At 42.8% G+C, this 21,348-nt stretch overlaps 1 long non-coding RNA gene across 1 annotated transcript; it reads left to right on the forward strand.

The window, feature by feature from the left end:
* Window positions 1-350: 350 nt before the first annotated feature.
* On the forward strand, window positions 351-21,209 carry LOC308314281. Its single transcript, XR_013963952.1, has 3 exons — window positions 351-812; window positions 19,443-19,635; window positions 19,926-21,209. It is a non-coding gene; the product is annotated as an uncharacterized lncRNA (long non-coding RNA).
* The last annotated feature ends 139 nt before the right edge of the window (window positions 21,210-21,348 follow it).

The following is a 21,348-nucleotide window of genomic DNA, read 5'->3' on the forward strand; positions in this document are numbered from 1 at the left end:
TAGGAATGCGGGGAGTCCGGAGAGCGACCAAAGATTGTCCAGGGTTAAGATTGTCCACTTTGACCGGCTGATGCTTTGAAACCAGCTATAGGGGTGGGACTCGGAGCATCCACGAATCTGCCTCTCTGTTTTGTAATTCAAGGAATTTCAGGCAAAAATAAAACCAAACCAATAAATATTTACCACTTCATTTTCCATCTGAAAATAAAAAATAAAATGAATTAATATATTTGTCTTTGTCATAGTGGAGGTGGAGGCAAAAAAAGTACGGTACATGCACCAGCCGTGCGATGCGATTCCGAACTACAAAACGCCCACCGCCTTCTGATTGAAGCCGACTCTCTCCACCACGTATTGTCTTTGTCGGGGGTCGCTGTTCTACAGTGTGGGGCTGCCTGCCTGCCGTCGGGGTCTCTACGCAGCCAGTCAACCAGCGAGGATTGTCCTCCCTGACTGTGCGAAGACACCAACCAACGCCGCCCGCCTCTCCCTCTCCCGGGCCATCCGGGAGGATAACGGTTTTTAATAACAACATCACCAGTCATTTTATTTCGGGTTGCATATTTAGCCTTCTAACATCTGGAATGTGATAGTTCTGCAGCAGAGATTGGAAAAATAGTAACGCGTGCATGTGTTATTCTTTGATTCGGTATTGCTTGTGTGGGTCCATCTTACCCATCAGTGACATGATGTATCATAGATTCCACCAACATGAGACCTCGAGTACAACACCAACATCAGGACCTTGTTGAAACGAGGGACCTCACACACACATCGAGGTTGACAAGAAGATAGCGATTCATTCAGGCGAGGTGAGTGAAACGAAACGATTTCTACTTGCAGGATTTTATAAATGCATTGGCCCAAGGCAAGAAGAGTTAACATTTAAAACAGGGTTAAATGCATCATCAAGAGACGAGCAGAGACCCCCTCTCGTTTCGGAGTGGTCTTTTCTGGTGTTTGGCTGTTTGCACGGCTCAACTCGCTTAGTAGGCTATACTATACTATACGCTACACTCTACTGTAGCCTACACACTGTACACATTATCTCTTTCCCCTATCTGCTTTCTTTCTCTCTTTCTTCCACCCCTTTCATCTCTTCTATCTACTATTTACCTTCACCATTCACCGTTTACTCCCCATTTTCTGTAGCTATATGGCCCCCTTTCTCCTCTTTCCCTTTAATTGAATACCTTTTCTCCTCTCCTGCTTTCCTTTAGCCCCTACAATACATTACAATTACATACCATCTTCCTTACCCCAATTCTATTCTAACCACCCTTCCTCATATCATATGACATATCTCTCCTTACTTTGTCTCACTTAGTTCCTCAGCTCTTTGTTTATTTCCTTCTCTAATGAAATCCTCCCAGTCCCATTCCCAATTATAATTCCCTCCAGACTTCGCTCTGCTCTACCCGCTATTTACCAACCCAATCATTGTGGCTGCTTGTGCGCCACTAATGTTGCTAAATGGCAGTATAGGCTAGTATGAAGAGACAGAATGGCACAGTCTGCACAAGGAGAGGTGACAGTTGAAAAGATAGCAAAGGGACACAAGTTTGCATTTGGAGCAGAGTTTTTGAGGTCCTTTGCTTATAATGTCATGATTTATGCAATATTCGTTCTATAGTTTATTGTGTGTGTGTGTGTGTGTGTGTGTGTGTGTGTGTGTGTGTGTGTGTGTGTGTGTGTGTGTGTACAGTGTGCACACACGCAAAACAGACCAAATTGAAACAATAACATATCATGCTGGTTATCGATATTTTATAATTCCAAATGAGGCTATCTCCTATATCCTTACTACAATTCTGTGTGTGCTCCTTTCCCCCCCAGCAGATCAGTTGTCCTTTGAACTTTGAACTGGCTACTTTTGTTTTTACTTTAAGTGTGTAGGCCTACATTACTACATTTTCCCTAAACAAACAGTCCTTTTTGTCCCAGATTTTGCCCACTATAGGGTGCCTGCCTGCCTACTGCACATGTGCTGACTATTAGTTCACTGCATGTAGGCTAATCTAATCCCAGAGCCAGTCTGCCTTTCTGAAACTAGGCATACAAACAAAACAACAATGTTTGTGTAAGAATTGACTTAAAACTTGGCTTCTAATTGTTGAATTAACTTATTTAGCTGTATTGAACACTATGTATTTCCTGACATATATGGCAAATTTCATTTTAATCTGATAATAACAGTAATATATTTATTAAATGTAATAAATATCAGGCCACTGACAAGGTCATCAGATGGGGGGGAGGTCCTCTCAGTAAACTTAATTCTTTATTTACCCAGGGAAGTAGCTGAGCACAGGTGCTCATTTTCAGCAACACCCTGCACGTAGAAACACAGACAGACAGCCTGGGCACACTGTCGCACGCAGACGTGTCAGAAGAACCTGAAGCCCTTCTTCTTCGTGGGGTTTTTAGACAGCTGGTGGATGGAAAAGAAGCTCCACCTCCGCCCCCGACTGACGCAACGGACAACTTCCCGGACGCGCTCTCCTCCGCGTCAGTCGGGCGCGGAGGTGGAGCTTCTTTTCCATCCACCAGCTGTCTAAAAACTGTGCGCGACCACGCGCGAAGGTCTGCCTAGACCCAGACACACACACGCACACACAGATTAAAACCTGGTACAACCACAGTCTTATACTGTTGGCCACTAAGCAGGGGGTTCAGTGCCTTGCTCAAGGGCACTTCAGCGGTGTTGGGTGAGTGATGACAATCACTTCCCCACCCAGATTTTTCCTGCCGGCAACCTTTCGGCAACAAGGGCGCTCCTCTAACCCTTAGGCCACCGCTGCCCCCGAAAAAAGGAAAAAAAATCCAGCCATGGAACAAACTGTCTGTATTCAGTTCAGTGAATGCAGGCAGAAATCCAGCCAAGCACTGAACGAACTGGTGACGGAATCATTTGAACGAAAACAATGCAACGTTTTAGTGAACAATAATTCCTATTCCCAACACAGCTGCCTCAGTGTTCGCTGATGGCCAGCAAAAACAAAACCTTCTCCAGTGAAAGAGAATGATTGTGTACTGATAATAATCAATATTATTATAAATGACTGACATTTATGAATCAACATAACTTCTACCAATCTACCACAATAATATAACAACTGCCAATAACAATAATCTTTCATCTCCATTCTTAAGCTTATATATTGGCAAAAATGTGTCACACTTCCATGACACTTGATCCATTTGTTTGAAGTTCTTGATGCTGAGACTTATCTCCTGCCCTGCCTTTGCTACTCTGTCAGTCATCATTTGAAAATGTAAGTGAGGTTGAGGTGAGGTGGTTGACCAGCTATTAGAAATAAAAAAGAGAGATTGTTATTAATGTTATTACGTTATCGGCTACAATTTAGGCATTTGGCAGATGCTCTTAATCCAGAGCGACTAAAGGCCTATTCATAGTGAAGAGGTGACCACCGAAAACAGTACAAGGTAATACATCTTGCATAGAAATAGTGATCTAGGATCATAGGTAAACAAATAAACTATCCTCAGTATAATATATCAAGAAACAAAAAAACTAAAATCTATACATGAATAGGCAGGAGAAGGGCACACACCAATATTAATGAGTTGCTAAAGGCCTACGGCGATGAACAACGACAAAAGAAGAAAAAGGCTGCACACTCATAGCCACGATGCTGAAAGGTTATTAACAGAAATCAACGTTTTGACCTGTAAGGTCTTCTTCAGGAAGTGATGAGGAGAAAGTGTAGGACTCACAAAAGAAACACCAACTCCAGCTGTGATAGGCATTGGCATAATCAAAACCTTTAACCACATTAAACCTGGAATCCCTGTTTTGTAAAGGTCTTTAGAGGTGAAATGTTTTGAAAACTTTCACACTTCTTCAAATTGTTCCCCCCAAATTGCATATTTTTTTTTAATGTAAGCAAAACCAGAAAGCTCACAACACATTACGGTGTGATGCACTGTGAGCTTGTAGATCCAGCTATTTGTCGATATATTGTCGTAAAACAATGTATAGGGCGCAAGTGGTTAACAAATACATACATGCTAAACAACTCACTTTAGGTTGTTATAATGTTGGGAAACAAGAAAAGTTATTCCAAGCACAACAAATCATGCCCTTTAGAGAGACAAAACATGCGGGAGAAAAACAGGGATGTCTTTTTGTGACATGCACCTCTATCTCACTGACCAAAACAAGGAAGAAATGTAAAACATATCACTTCCATAAGTACTCTTTTCAGGGGTAAGCTAAGATCCAGCAATGATGAGAGTAGCCTACCCCAGTTTGCACTATTGACAGTAATGATGTGGCAAAATATAGTTTTTATTTTAGCCAAAATAATAAATGTTGCCAAATGAAAGACCAAACACGTGAATTCCCATTTGTCCCTATTAATAAACGTGTGACTAACTTTGAACAGTTTTTGCATCATAGTTGAAAATATAGTTGAATATAGTATGTAAATAAATATAAAAATGGTCCCCCAAAATCTTTTTTCGAATCGATTTAATTCAATGAAGTGTTGCACCCAAATGTCTACACAGACCCCATTTCCATTCAATATCAAAGTGACCATTACACAACACACAAGGAAAGACCATGTAGTTGCAAACAGCGCTCCGTAATAGTACCACGAGACGAGACGGTAGTGCCACGTAGCTAAATAGTACCGTATAGGATCAAGCAGTAATAGGATTCCCTCTGCCCACAGGCACGCACACACATAACACACACACACACATACAGGTATACATTCAAAGAAGAGTAAAGTGTAAATCCCCGCTGCTGGATTCCTTGAATTGATTTTAGTCAGCTCACTGACCTGTCAACCCTCAGGCCGAATTAGCACTGAGCAGCAAATGTAACTGGTTTGGAACTTAAGGGGTGGGGGCGGGTTTAAAGTAATTCTGGTAGCATAGTTGTGGAATTCTTATGATCCAACCTAAACAATGCCTCGAGGTACAATAAGGTGCCTTCAGTGAAGATCAGCTGATGGAGCTTCATATAAGGCTAATAAGGGCAAAAGAGTGTTTCATGTTCTCATGGGGTACACACCGTATGTCCCTAGGCCTACTGAATGTTTACATTGCCAAAGCAAGTGTCAAAATATAATATAAACTGTTGAAAATGTCTCAGTCTCTAACTAGTCTAACACACACATAGACACTTGATCTATGTCTTAGTGTCTTCGACACTTATCTAAGTGTCTAAGGCTAATCCTATCATTTTAAGCCATTTAACCCTATTCCCCTTCACACACAATTCACAGAATCACCCACATTTAGTTAATCCTTTGAACTCATGCCATGTCAAACCACAGGTAGCTTTGCATTGAACTGCATACTGTTTTATTGGTCCTGTTTTATTTTGACCAGGATAAAAAAACGCATGCATTTCATATATTTTTCAAGTGGGCACTGGGCCCTAGACAAGAAAGTGCGGCAAAAGTTTCATCACCTTTGCATAACCACATGATCATTTATTGATTGCGCGTGTGCGTGCGTGCATGCGTGCGTGCAGGCGTGCGTGTGTGTTGTAATACAGTACAATGTTTACAAGATGGAAGATAGAATTGCAGGGCGTGTAGTGTAAGGAAGTGTAAGGAATATGGCAGATAGGGAAGAGGCTGAAAGAGTGTTAGCGAGAGAAAATGTAAAAATGGTATTTGTGTGTGTGTGTGTGTGTGTGTGTGTGTGTGTGTGTGTGTGTGTGTGTGTGTGCGTGCGTGCGTGCGTGCGTGCGTGCGTGCGTGCGTGCGTGCGTGCGCGCGTGCGTGTGATGTGGTGTGTACAGTATGTCTTCCATCTGTGCCAGCTGGCAGGTAGGTAGACAGTCAGAGCCATTTATCACATCATCTTACTGGCCATCTGAGGGCTTTGTTCCCTCCAGATTATCATCCTTTCTCTAATTGCTGTGGCCTCACCTGGGGGAGCAAAGTGAGAGGTGAAAATGTGTCATACCAGAGTGCAAAAATAGTGTTTGTTAGCAGCAGTGACTTGGTGGGAACAACTTGATCCTTGATCTAAATCTTAGAGATCTGACATTACCAATGTTCTGGGGGTGCCTGGGACTGTATATTTCATGGGATAAAACGTATTCTACAGGGAAGAAATGGTGAAGCTTGCAATGGTTGGGCAGCTGCATGCTATATCAACCCAAGGGATAATATATGACAGCTGACACATCAGTGAATAATAATCTCGCACATCCCTTTTAAAGCAGGTGCTGGCTCAATAGAACACAGCAATTCTACACATGAAAGGTCCGCAGCTCTGCACACACTTTGGTTGCCTTAAATGCAATTTATTGGCACAGTCTGAACTAATGCTTTTCTTCAGATTTACCGTATACTGCAGAGACGCCAACTTTAAATCCACACGCTCTATTCACATGATAGCCACTTGATCCTGTTGAACCATAAAATCCACAGATAACAATATGCTGTATTATATATCCTCGCTATTGTGCAGAAACGTTGTACCTTCTCCATATTTCTCCTTTTTAACAGTGTGTCCTCCTAAAAGTATCTCAGCCTGAGTTGGCTCTATACTTTTTCTCCCGGCTACATCCTACATCAAATCTCTTCGCCAATAATTAAATAGCAGATTCCTGTTCCTAAATGTTTTTAGGGAAAATCTACTTTGAATGGGCCTCTTATCTACCTGTAGATATAGCCGTGTTGAAGGTATAAGGGTTATAATTCTATAAGCTGTATATGTATGTGATATTTGTAATATAACATCGTGGGTGTTATGGTTGAACACCAGTATCATCATCATGTGACTAGAGTGTGGATTTAAAGATGACACAAAGAAGAGCATTACCTCGAAAAACGTCAATAGTCGTTATAATCTGATCGCCCATGGCTGTGTACTTGTACGTGAGACACAGTGTACTTGATATGTATTGTGTACTGCCTTAACTGTAGCATACTTTACTTTATAGTTAGGCTACGAGAGACATCTCAGACAGCAAGGTCAGCCTTGCTGCAGTTAGCGGTTATTACCTGTCTGTCAAACCAGACGAGGGTCCAGTACTTAGAGTTTACAACAGTTATCAGCTATATTTATCTACTTTTCTATGTATTTGTTACACGCCTCCTGTGTGTGTGTGTGTGTGTGTGTGTGTGTGTGTGTGTGTGTGTGTGTGTGTGTCTCTCTCTTCCTCTCTCTCTCTCTAGAGCTGCATCATTCATGTCTTGCTTTTCAGTCTTTCATCTACTGCTGATAGGTCACAATTCCCCTGGCCGGTGTCTGTCAGGTGTTCATCTATATCCCATAACCTTCTCATCTCTGAGCCTCTCTTCTTTCCTTTCACATTTCTCTGGAGCACTGGAAGCCCCCCGGGGGGGAAAGGGGAGACAAGATAGGAGGAGATCCCTCCTGCTTTCCTTTCACTAAATATGTAGGACTATAGGCCTCCTTTATCGGCTTCCTTCCTGTGAGCCCTGAGACAGACACACACACACACACACACACACACACACACACACACACACACACACACACACACACACACACACACACACACACACACACACACACACACACACACACACACACACACACACACACACACACACACACACACACACACACACACACACACTCAAGTCTATTGGAACCAAACATATCTTGAATCTTGACACAGATTCCATTCGATTTCCGTGGCTGGTTGATCTAGTTTTAAAAGGCCATTAATCAGAAAATCCCACTTTGACTGTTATGCTAACATGCAGCAGCTAACGATTCGATTGGATCAAAACATGGATTAACCCTGGAAAACGTAGCCTATGGTTACTACGGTTACTACAGTTCTGGTGGGCTCCGTGTTAAGAATGTGAGTTAGTTAGCTTCGTATTCTTTCTGCCTTAACACTCATATTCTGGGTCACTGGGTCATATAGTACTTTTGGCTTTTGCAATTATGTCGACTGTTTTGGAAGATGCATTGGTGGGTGGAGAGAGTGTACATCTAAAATGGGTGCCACTTGTATAAAGTACTAATGTAACCTAGATATATTGTGAGAATGTGTTATACCGCTGGATATAGTATTAGTTGTGGCAGAGTAAATTGTGGGGTGTGAATTCTTCTGCACCGTAAAATAGTAAATTATATCTTAGAGTGTAAAGAGTCTAAAGACTGACCTATAAAGATCCCTTCATGTCCACTCCAGACTGTGTGTTCGTAAAGCAAAAGAGTACAGGGCAAACGGAAGTCTTTCCCAAGGAGGGTGCATCAGGGGCTGGGTTCCAAAGTGGTGTCACCCATGCCTGCCTTTGTCTTTATGGATGTTCTCTGCTGCAGCACCATATCTGGCACAGAGCCTCAGCAACCCAGAGTGCAGGGGAAAAACAAATGAGAAAGGAAAGAAAAGCAAACAGATAGAAGATGGAGAATAATTTGGAAGAGAGAAAATGGAAAAAAAAAAGGAAAAAAGTTACAAAAAAGCTATGGGAGGAACCTGGTCTCACCCAAACAAAGTGAAATAACACGCATTGGCAATTCCGTACTACTAGAAAAAACCCAAATCCGTACATATTACACTGAAATCCTCCCCATAGACACTGAGAGAGGGGCGCTGTCTCTACCGAACTTGAGCCACTTTGCTGTGTCGAAGCCACTGGCCTACTTGGAATGATGCAAGTTGGAATTATATGTGTTTTATGGAGTTATGCAGATGTCAGAACATATTTGTGATGTTAGAAGAACAGGCCAGCTCCATGATACTGTATATGGAGCCTGGGCAGGGGCCCTGTCCAGAGCCCGGGCAGAGGCCTGTTGTGGCGGTTCTGGCCAAAAATAAAAATGGTGGGTATTACGGTCCTGTTTAAAATTGAGGCACGGTATGATTGGGATAAGGGCAGGAGAGAGGAAATGAAGGCGGATTGGAGGAATGAGAAAAAAGATGAGCAGCAGTAGTGTTGGAGAGAGGATTATGTGAGGTTAAAAGTAGAACTGGTAGACAGAGATAATGAAGAATTATTATTAGCTGCTGAGGAGGCGAAGAGAGGCGAATAGCAACACGGAGGACGAATGAAAGAAACTTTGTAAGGATGAAGAGAAAGTGCCAAGTGGCAGGGTCAGCGGGGATGATGTGATGTATTATAACTGAGGTTAGAGAAGTTAGATTGTGGCCAAAATTACTAACATTAAATTCCCAGACCGGAAAAATGTGGTCAGATTAAGTGAATGAAGAGAGAGAGAGAGAGAGAGAAAAAGTCCCTGTGCAACTGCCCTAGAAGACCATTTGTGTAATTGTGAGCCGACAACATCCAAGCAATTTGACCTTCAACACACTGTTTACTTTTAATTAATTCTCTATTCAGAGATGCAGCATTGGCATGCAAGGCTCTTAGCTGTTCACTCAGGGAACGCTATAATGCTCTAATGATAATGTGATTATGTGACACAACAATACACTAATGGGGAGAGCAGCGGGGAAAACCCAATGAACTGGAAAAACTACGGAATACACCTTCACACAACCCTCTTGAATGGCATGAAATTAATTTGTCATAAATTGTTGCTGCCTTTGCTGTTGTCGTCAGCAAGTACTATTTCACTTTGGCAGAACACGTCCTATATTAAAGATGGAATGCCGTGATTGTTGTACATTTTTGTGTCTATGGAGTTAACATTTGCTCTAATAGACCCGTCAGGTGTGGTTAGAATTTTGAAATATGTCTCCCCTGTGTATTTTTGAGGGGCGCCAGCCCCTACTATACACAGGTTTAATATTTGTCTTTAGTTCAATTGACAATGAAGGGAAAGTTTACGTCATAATGTGCCTCATTAAGTCATATTGTCTCTTTATTGTTAATGGTGTTTAATGTTTGTCTTTGCACCGTTTGTTTTAGATCACCATTACATCACCTAATCAACATGAGTTAGACTAAAAGGCCCAATCGAAATACACCACGTTAGTGACATCACAATATAAACCCCTCCCCTTTTATCATACAAAATAGCTGTGGGTTCAGTTCAGGCGGCCACACATAAAACATAATTTTAACACTTTTTCTACAGACCTCTGGCTCTGACGTCATGTTCATGTCACCATGACTCAGCATATGTGTTGTCTAACCGAATGGCATCAGGTGCAAACAAAATAGGTGATTTCCATATATGGGGTTATGGGCACAAAAGGGACAAGGACTGACAGATACAGATATCTCCATATATGGGCATAAACGGCAGGGACATGGACTTGGGCATATCAGCATGGCCAAATACGGTCATATACTGATGACATCGGGGATCTTCATTTATGGTCATAAAAGGGACTGACTCATACAGAGATCTATGGTCATATCAGTAGGATCAGCAGTGTGACGTGCTGTATGTGTTTGGGCCGTTACCCTCTAGTGTAATCGTGCGATCGTCAATCGCACGATTATGAAATAACGAGCACACTTATTTTATGTTATTTAAGTTGGCATGCCGTGAGGGACGGAATCTTTTGTTATGTTAAGGAAAACACAAAGCCAATGACGAGCTGAGCCCCAACCCCCCCACCCCAACCAAGGGGAAACAATATTGCGTACAGAACATTAGTGTCACGGCCCGCTGTTCCACAAAGCTCCCATGAGAAAACAAAGGTTATTGTTAAACCTAGAGGCCTCGTTGGAGGTCGGATCACGATGGTTATGGTGCCGTCTGAGAAATGAACAAACATACATGCAAGGGCACACAGACAGAGGACAGAGACACACAGACAGAGGCACATTTAACATCTTTATTTACATTCACATTTAACAAGAAATTCTTGAACACAAACAATGCGCAAACTTGGAAAACTCTACAAGTGCTTCAGGAATCAGGATACAGATAACGGGTACACTACACACACACACACACACACACACACACACACACACACACACACACACACACACACAAACGCATGCATGACACACACACACACACACACACACACACACACACACTTCTTGACCCCAGAGGCACCTTCAGGGGACACTATTCATTACTGAGTGCAGAGTCTTTAGGAATGTCAGATTGCACATTGATTCTCACTCGTTATACTCTCTTTAGTCTGCATATACAGTCCAAGGGCGCACACACACACACACACACACACACACACACAGAGAGAGAGAGAGAGAGAGAGAGACATAAAGACAGATGCAAATACACTAAATCGCTCACATTCGTTTAAATTCTACCGGCGGATACTCGGATATATGTCGGATGTCTTTAATTGGCCACTGGAAGGCTGCAAGACGGATCCTCTTTTCTCACTCTTTCCCTTTCGTTGGATCTGGGCTTTTCGTCGTCTCACCAGCACACAGCATGCAGGGTAATTCCCGCTTGACTGTTTATGAAACCCCCTAACCCTCTAAGAATAATGATACTGGCCTCAGATTTATCATTGACAATATTCCACAGCTCTACAGAATAATATGAATTTAAATTGCTTCATGAGCAACGTGCAAGTTGGCATCTTGAATTAATTTCCCTGCTGTGCACCAAAACCTCCGCATTGGTACTAACAGCATTATAACTTCAACATTTTTGCCGCAAACTACTTGGTATTCATTTAAGTACTTTATCCCTTTCCAAATCCACATGCATTTTTAAACGGCTAGTTCACTCATTTACACCAGATCATTTCATTTTGTCTCTTTATAAACTTAACTCTCTTATATGGCCTATAACTGTTTATGTTTTCTGATAAATAATTCACAGCACAGGGTTGTCCACATGGCAGTCAGCTGAGTTTCAATGCTTGGCCCGAGGGTACATTGGCAGTGGTGGTGTTGGGCACCAGCCACTTTCCAGCCACCCCTGGAATATGCCCTCTGGTTATTGGGAGAAATGGTTCCGTTTTCTCCTTCGCCACTGGTACAATCTTCATAAACACTTTCTCCCAATACAGTGGTGGACAAACTACTCAAACACAGTACAAACGCAGTAACTACAAGTGAAAGTTGCTTGGTTAAATGTGTACGTCTTGAAGTAGCTACTGCTACTGAAGTACTTAGTAATCAAAAGTTCATGCTTTACATTTTCTTCAATAATAGTAAAAATCACACTCATGTGAAGTGAGGGCCGCTCTTCATCATACATCACATTCCGTGCTCAGCATATCAAATCATCACAAATGTGGTACACAGACACACAAAGCTGGGCATAGGAGGGGTTAGCGCCCCTCAAAAATAAATCACACTTGTGTGAAGTGAGTGGAGGGGCGCCTAGCCGTCCACTGTATTCGTCGGCCATTATGATGTCATTTAGTGCCCTAAACAAACATTAAAGTCCATAGACTTGACTGACAAACGAATTACATCATAAGTGCTCTCTAAACAAACATTAGACTTGGCTGCCATATGACGTATTCTTCAAAAGCCACACACTGGAGGGGATTGCACCTCTCAAAAACAAAATTAGCTGATCTATAAGCTCACAGGGTAGGTTTTCCTTTTCAGTAATGTAGTGGAGTCAAACGTACAATAATTGTATCCCCCCCCCCCCCCGAATATATATACACTCAAGTACAGATATTAAAACATTTGACTTAAGTAGCATATTCTACTCAAGTAAATGTAGCCAATATGATGTGAAATATAATTTTATAAAATCAACACCTCACACCTCCTGATTTCACCCCTTACTACAACTGTAACTGTAGCTTCCATTTCACCGTCAATAATGTCCTCACAATCATTTATATATAGAAATCATGTTTGATTCATCTGACCTGATTTCTTTGACTCTTGATGACATCTGGCAGACTGTTACTGACAGCATTTTCATTTGTTTGTTTATGTTTTAGCTTTAATAATTCAAAACCTATCAGTCGTTGGTCGTGTGTGTGTGTGTGTGTGTGTGTGTGTGTGTGTGTGTGTGTGTGTGTGTGTGTGTGTGTGTGTGTGTGTGTGGCTATGTGCGTGTGTGTGTGTGTGTGAGAGTGTTTGCTTCAGGTCAGGGGACTCAAATCAGAAAACCACCCACCCTTGTACCATGCAGGCTCATTAAGGCACATTAGCATTCTAGTCAGGTAGCTGCTCACCAGCATTAGGCTCATAGATAAAGAAACAACCAAGCTGCAATGATCAACTTATTATTCTGTTTTGAGGTGTGCAGGAGTCCAGTTTTACAAAAAACACCAATAATTAAGTCAAACTACTACCTAGGCATCCTGGCTCGGATGTTACAACTCGAGGGTCCACTCTGTTTTCAAGTGAGCAATTTTTCCCCGATTTGATTTACAATTACATTTACAATTTAAGAATTTAGCAGACTTACCCAGAGCAACTTCCAAAGGGCAAGATCAGAGTAAGTGGCATGAACCCTGGCCAATTAATGACCAGCAAATAGGGTGCAAATAAAACAATTTGGTGTTAAAAAGTAACTCATGCTAAATGAGCTTCATAGCTTCAAGTTCAGCCTACACAGGCCTATACATTATTTGTCAAAAAAGGACTGAAATAAATGAACTAAAAAAAAACAAAGTATCTATTTCACCTAGATAGTATACTTTTTGGACCTTTTGTGTTGCTGCGATATTTTTGCCAGACAAACGCCATGGGAAATGAACAACTTTGTTTGTTGTCACTACTGGTTTGAGCGCACAGTGAGACTGCTGTCAGCTGCAGTTCTTCCCCGAGGAGTCCTGACCTGACAAGCCTGCCATCAACTCCATGGCTTTAATCCACTAAACCTCATTGGATTTGATTAGTCTGCACTCTGCAGAGAGAGACCTCAGATAGCCAAGACATGGCTTACAATAGTAAACTATAGAGTGTAAGTTGTTAACAAACTTTGAACAAACAAATATCTATGAAAATGTTCATACCCGATTGACTGTTGTTGGGTTTTTATTGGTAGTTCAGACAACACATTTCACATTATTCAATTTGATAAAACAGTTTGTGCGCCAATAGTTGTTTTAAATGAGGTTGAATAATAATATAATCAAAATTGTGTCTTTACGTTAAGTATCTATAATGCATCAGGTGTTGTGTGGCTATAGAGGGTATGCGCGTGACATCATCAAACCCGGAAGTTATGCAGGAATGCCTACTGAGTGGCAAAAAATACTTTCTGGCCTTGACAACCCATACATCCAAACAGAAAAGTCCAATCTGGTTGCATTAAACAACGTTTAACAATCTTAAACTCACTTTGCATGTTGCTTTGCCACTCGATTTGCCACTGGATTGTGCCATTCACTTTAAGCATGCGCATACCCTCTATAGCCTGGTTAAAGCCAGATGCGAATCAGCCGTTGGCAAAATAAAATTGCCGGTGTGGCTAGCCCCACTGCCAGCAGGAGTGAATGATAGATGGGGGGTTGCACTTTTTGGGCAGTAATCCAATCATTCCCTCACACCAAGCTAAATCAATCAAACAGTCCCTATTAATAGTCCTTATAGATACAACTCAGTGCTGTTGAAAGAGAACCACCTACTGCATAGCATGACAAGTGTTTGGGTGCAGCCAGACACTCTTGGAAACTTTGATCAACCTAGACTTAAATGTCATGTGTTTTGACATAATTTGTCCCCGAGATATTGCCTTTTCTGGCAACAGACACAGTGGACATTCTGGACAAGCTGTGCTTTCTCTCTCAACTACGTATCTATCTCTCTCAAACGGTACTTTGCTGGCAGATTGTGGAAATAAAACAAGTGTCTGGCACAATGTTCGTCTAGCTCAGGTGTTCAGTGAGATAGAACATCTTGGAGGTGCAAGAACTAGGTTCATCATAATTTTGTTCTGGATATGCCAAAGCCGAAGAAAGTTCTATATACAGTATACCCTATAGTATTCCCTATACCGTATTCATGATTTATGCATTGTGAATTTGTGATAGACCGAAAAGCTTCGAAACATCACCATTCATCTGAGATGATACCCAGATTAACTGAGGCCCAATTCTAAAAACGCCTTCTAAATACTGAACTAAGTTTTCTGAAAAATGTCAAATATTAATTAAATAAGACGCTCTTATCGTCGTCATCATCATCATGACGTAAAGACACTAACACACTATGGGCTATATCTTGTGCCACCCCTTATCCCTAAACTAATTTGTGATTTTTTTTTTACTATTTTCAAAAACCTTTTAAAATAGTTCATTTTATTTTAAAATATTTTTCAAACTAGTAAAACATGGCAAATAAGTTTAGGGATATGGGTTAAGGGTGGCTCCAATTTCGTCTCCGACTTTACCCGCAACTCGGCCCGCAATTCAGCTGCTGCCCGAAAATTATGAATATAGGAGCTTTCTCTGTCCCTTAATGGTATTTTCGTCCAGCATCACCCGCTATCTTTTTTGCAGACACTGGTATTTGCGCCTAGAGGTGTGGTCATGGGCGTGTTGGCACGCTTTCCCCTAATTTGCTATTTTGGTCACACACATTTGGGAAAGCGACAGTGCAGTTTAAAACCACCCGTAATTTATACCCGTAAGCCGTGCCAAATTAGTTTGGTAGAGCGGCGCGTGCTGCGCGCCTGCATGGAGATGTCCTTGGACTTGGAGTAAGGCTGTGTCATCTCTCCTTATTCTCTATACGCATCTCTTTGTAATTTTCCTATAATCAGCAGAAGTGAGTGCCTTCCTTGTGTCCATTGTGTTTATAATTGTATAGTCAAAGACTATACAATTAATCTTTCAAAAAACTGTCGTCCTCAGGTCTACACAGGTTAAATTCTCATCACGCTTCCATTATTACAAGCTGTCACTCAGTACTGCAGCTGCTAGCAGACTAAATAGGTATGATGGAGACGTGGAAAACAAGAAGTGGTGATGGTGATAGAGTGTAGATGTGTATGCACATCTGATGCGATATTGTGATGACCATTCTGTATAAAACGTCCTTTGTTATGGACAATGGAGGAGAGATTGAGGAGAGAGGGCTGGTGAGAGGAAGGATTAGCAAAAGAACTACCAACAACACAGTTAGAGACACAATAAATCCCCATCTTCTTGAGATCTGAAGTCCAGAAAAAGAATGTGGATGCATAGAAGGTGTTAAAATGGATGTATCATGGCCACTTGCAGTTTTAATGTTAAAGTGCTATCTAACAATGTATCAATGAGGCGAACCCATGTTGTGTTAACTCAGCCCTTTCTATTTCAATTGTTTCGTGAGGGACAAAATACAATTCTGAGCTTGACCTTGCTGTCAATTTAGCCTACAAAAACATTATGTTCCATGCCCTCCTGTCATTTCATGGTAGCTTAAACTGTTTGGCTTCCCATGCCCTCAGTAAAACACTGATTAAGTTGAGCAACAGAAATCACCAAAACATTAGCCTCATGGCTAATAAGCCAGACTAATATCACACGGCAATTATTTTTTGCCAACGGCTGATTCGGTCTGGCTTATTAGCCAGGCTACCAAAACATAGCACTTCAATGCAGAGAGCTGATACTGTTGTCTTAGTAATGAGAATTCCGACACTATGTTTAAGAGCCTTAAAAGTCCTGTTCTGTTATCATGCCAACTGCATCATTTACTGTAATACCACATGGGGGAATTATGTGTGGACTGGTAAGTACATTATGAATGCTAGTGGATTATATTATAAGCAGGCCTCTTGAATGCAAGGATGTGTGCAAAAGTCAAATCTGTTTAGACCATCTAGCTGTTGCAGTCATAAGTATTGTTTGTCTGTTTATCATAGTCTCCCCCAGGGGAAGGTTTTTAGCTGTGATTTTCATTTTCCCAAAATGGCTTATCGGTAGAATTTATCATTAAATCCAAGGAGCTTGCCACATGACTAACCTAATTATATATTCCTTGGCGTCAATGAGGTCCACCAACAATGCAAATGAGCACTTTTAGAAACTATGAAGGACAAATGTAGAAAAAATAAAGTCTTCCCATGCGGCCCAAGTTTCTGGGGAGGAAAATAACCTGTTAAAATTCATATAGTGAAAGCATCTGTTTAACTTTACCTCAAGATTTACAGCCTGTGAAGCCACTCATGGAAGCACAGCCATATAATTCAAAAAGAGACAGCAAGGAGAAATGTCCACAGTAACAGATTTCAGCCCGTGGTTAAACTATGTGTGTATACGTGTCTGTTCTGTTGCTCACACACAGATCACGGTTTCTAGTTGTAAATATAGTCATTTGCTATTAAACCCAGAGAAACAACACCACTAACCAGGTGCAGGATTAACAATGGAACTTAGGTGGTCTTTACACGAGAACGGTGTTCATAGAAAATGGTAAAATAAAGTATCGTTTGCTGGTGTCCCTTTAGACGAGAACAGTGTTTTTAGGAGGTGAAAACGCAACAAAGTGAAAACACCTTCCATAGTGGAAATCTTTGAGAATGCTGTTTTCTCCCTTCTCCATGTAAACAGGAAAAACGGTGAATCTGCAGAACTTATGACATCATGGCTCACGTTGGCTCACAGCGCATATGTTTATTACATTGATGCAGAGCCATATATGATATAATGGAGTTCCTGAACAAGCCTCCCTCCTCGCCTACAAAGCGCTGCTCATCAGCGATGGTGAATGTAAAACCATGATGTAAATAAAAGTCTGACGGCTCATTATTCCGACGCCGCGTTGGTCCGACTTGTACATTAATATGCCTATCCCCACCCCAACCCTAACTGCACGCAAAGCCACGTAGTCGGAGTAATGGGGTGTCGGAGTTATGGGCAGTCCCCGGTGGGTGGAGGAAGCAAATAAACTATGGTTTCTCTCACTCAACAACTATCTGAGGTGCCGGTGAGCAAGGCACTTATTAACCTACTACCCAGGGTCAATCAGATCAGTGTGCAGTGGTAGAATGCTGTGCTTGCGCTGGGGAAGAGAGCATGTATGTGTTGTCAATGTTTCCTGGATAGGAAATGGCTGAAAACACACAAACCAATTCTCTCTCTTGCCACCCCTCCTTCATACACGCAGGTGCAGAAGCAGCATATGCACGTACACACACACACACACACACACACACACACACACACACACACACACACACACACACACACACACACACACACACACACACACACACACACACACACACACAAATAAGAGAACGCATGCACTTATCGATCAGGCTTATCGAGCCGGGTTCTTATCGAGCCCACTATCGAGCATTTTCTATTATTTTGTGGAAAGATGGGAGACAATAAAAAAAATGTGTTTACCCGGACAGCACTGGTTGGCTGGTATCATACACTTTTAGACCGATATGTTTGTGCCAGCATGGATGATTACATTTATTTATTGATCGCGTCTTGTCTTGATTGTTTAAAACATGACGTCATGGGCCGCTATGCTCGATAACAGGCTTGATAAGCCCAAAACGTATTGATAATCCCTAGTAAGAGGAAGAACGCGTGCCAACAGGAGATGGAGAATACAATATGCATTTCTCGTTGCATGTTGTATTCTTGTTTGGATGGATCAAAGTGACGGGAGGGGGGGGGGGGTGATTTGAAGTTTCTCTGTTGCCTTGGTAACCTTGTCTCATTTATGGCTGCTATGGCGATGTATCAAAAGACCATAGAAGGATATAATTATTCAGTGCTGGGTGGGGAGGTTAGGCGGGGAGGGAGTCTATCCTTGGACCTGGAGTGCTAACTTGTAGCTATCGCACCTAAATGAACAACAGGCTGCTGGATGTGGCATGTTTCAATAGTTGGCCATGTTTTTCTAGTAGTACATTTTCCTTCTCTAGTCTCTAGTTCAGTCCAATATAAGCTTAATATATGTGCTTATAACATCACTTGTCACTTGTCAGTGATTCAAATGATTTTGTTGACAGGGGGCTTTCTGAAAGTCTCTGAGAAGCAAAATCTCGGAGGGTGTAGCACAGCTACGCTCAATCCACACAATACATATTTAACAGTGCTTTTATCCATAGTAGAGGCTTATTCCTGCATGACCACCTGGTGGGTCAATATGCACAAATAAATCAGCAACTGCAATTTTAGATTTAATGTAATCTACTGTACGGCAAAATGGAGGTTTTGTTTTGGACAAAGTAGATACTAGAAATATAATCAGCATGACGATCTCATTACACCTGCAACATTCATGACAATGGTCACCCCTTTCTTGTACATAAATTGAAATGCCATGATTAAAACATAGTAGATTTTACAGTGCAGTGTTGTGTGCAGTTTTAAAATATTGTGTTATATCGTGTAGCTCTTTTTCCTCTACTGCACCCGCCAAAGGCCACACAGCTGTGCCAGGCGCCTTTTTGGAGTATAAAAGGTGTAATTTGCTAACAAGAACTAAGGGGCAGAATGAAGAATGGTTTGAAAAGAAGAAGATTGCATCAGCAGAGAGAAGAGAGAGGGTCGCTGGGGACAAAAACAGAGGGGGGGGGGAGAAAACGTAGGAAGGGGTTCAAGAAGAAAGGAAGAGGAGGTCAACAGCAAATATCACTATCCTCTCTCTCTCTCTCTCTCTCTCTCTCTCTCTCTCTCTCTCTCTCTCTCTCTGTAGGTTTCCAGAGGAACAGTGTGACAGTCATGACGGCACTGAGAACTCCCTGAAGAACAAGCACAAAGACATGCACAGGAGCTTGATTTCCGCCTGTATAGGAGTGGCTAACAACAGCACCCCTCGGGGCTGACTGTCGGTCTGGAGGGCGATCCGGTTGGAGGATCAAGCAGATAGCTGGCATAAAGTGTGCACGGTAAAGGGCACACACACTCAGATTAAAGTTCAGCAGATTAGAGAGAGGCAAAAGCCAACCCAGATGCAGAATCAATGAAAACCACGTAGCGACACACACACACAGTCACACACACAGTCACACACACACACACACACACACACACACACACACACACACACACACACACACACACACACTCCTTCTCTTCTACAGTACTTTCATTGCCAGCTGGACAGAGGATGATTTTGACATCGACTGGTTGGTTCTTTTCTTTCTAACCCACTCTCTATCTCTCTCTCGTTTGTCAGGCATTTTGGGGCGCAGAAGCCTCATCAGCCTCATCAGAGAATCTGGACGCTATCTCTTGTCATGTCAGGATTGACACTGCAAAGGAACAGAAACAGCAGTTCTGGTGTTTGGAAAGTGTCTGTGTCATCATTATTGAGACACATACCGTGCGTATGGTGCTCTTTATAATTTCCAACAAAGGATGTAAATCTTGTTTTTGAATGACCTTCGTTGGAACAGGAAGAGAAGACGGCATATGAATGACAGAAGGTAGATTTGGACCGCTTCGACTGCTCACAAGGTAGCGTTTGAAACAGACAGAGAATGGACCGAAAGGACAGAGACAGGAGGTTAGAAACACTTGACAGGGAGAGAACTCAACCGCCGCACGGTACTATTAAGAAGAGCTTTTGAAACCCAGAGTGGGAACTATAGTGAGAGGAGCAGAGGACGGAGGAGACAAGAGAATAAAAAGGAACGCAGAGACAGAGAGAGTCCAAAGAAAAGAGAAAGAGCCAGAGGCGTTCTTTTCTAGAGTAGTGATGGAACACCTCTCCTGCCAGACCACCTCCTCCCCTGTACGCCTCCCCCCTCCCCTCTCTCTCGCTCCTGCTCTCTTCTAGTCTGCACGCTTCCTCCGGCTCCGTCGCCTCAGCAGAGCCACAGAGACGGAGAGACTCGGCACAGAGAGAGACTCGACTGCAGCAGAGCCGGAGTGAACAGCCGTTCCAGGAACAAACTAACTCGCAAACATCTGCTGAAGATATGGACAGTGTTCCTAACGCAGACAGATAGGGGCGGCGGGGGTGGCGGAGGACAAAAAAACAGACGGACAAAATAAAGAGAGCAAAGTCAGAAAGGATTGAAGAAGAGGAAAGCGGGGAGAAAGGAAAGACGGAATGAGCATGGAGCAGCGAGTTACCGTCGCTGAACTGAGGACAACAGATATGTTCTAATCAGTCAAGACAACCGCTGTGTGTGTGTGTGCGTGTACGTGTGTACGTGTGTGTGTGTTTGTGTGTGTGTGTGTGTGTGTGTGTGTGTGTGTGTGCACGCACGCGTACTGTCCCATGCGAGGCGACCACAGAGCTGTGTAGGAGCAGTGAAGACGAGGAGAAGAGTTGGAGCAGGGAATAGATCGAAGGAAAGCAGCATCCAGCGGGAGACAGACAGAGTGTGTGGGAGTGCCGCGCCGCCCGGCGAGCACACGCTCTGAATGTGAGACGGATCGGTTGTGACGCTTCCATTTCCTGCGCTCTTGTAAACTACATTCGTTTGTGCTGGCTTAGGCCGGGGGGGGATCCCATTCCAGTGACCCAGGGGCCGGGGGGATCCCAGTGACCCGAGGGGGGGGGGGTCCCGGGCACCCTGACCAGCCCTGTGTGGTCGCTAGGTGGGGAGGGAGGTAAGAGAGGAGGCAGGTGGGGTGGGTCAGGGATTGTG

This window comes from Protomyctophum bolini (genome assembly GCF_963924005.1).
Source record: "Protomyctophum bolini genome assembly, chromosome: 4".
Classification (NCBI taxonomy): domain Eukaryota; kingdom Metazoa; phylum Chordata; class Actinopteri; order Myctophiformes; family Myctophidae; genus Protomyctophum; species Protomyctophum bolini.